Below are 266 nucleotides of genomic sequence, written 5' to 3' on the forward strand. Positions count from 1 at the left end.
GGAATGCATGCGGTTCTTAATGAAGAGAATACGGTCTGCCCTTCTCTAGTATATAATTATTCCAAACCTCACGCGGAATTTCTGCGCAATTAATTAACGCCCCAATGCATTACCGAGAAAATCGTTTAATCCGTGCATAATTTACAAACTGGCAACTAACTGGCGAAATACACTGCCCCGTTTTTCTTGATATAATTTCAAAACTTGTAAAGTATTTGCGATGTATAATACAATCCTGGATATTGCATTTTCCTGTTTTTTTTCCC

The sequence above is a fragment of the Penaeus monodon genome, chromosome 23 (genome assembly GCF_015228065.2).
Source record: "Penaeus monodon isolate SGIC_2016 chromosome 23, NSTDA_Pmon_1, whole genome shotgun sequence".
Classification (NCBI taxonomy): Eukaryota; Metazoa; Arthropoda; class Malacostraca; order Decapoda; family Penaeidae; genus Penaeus; species Penaeus monodon.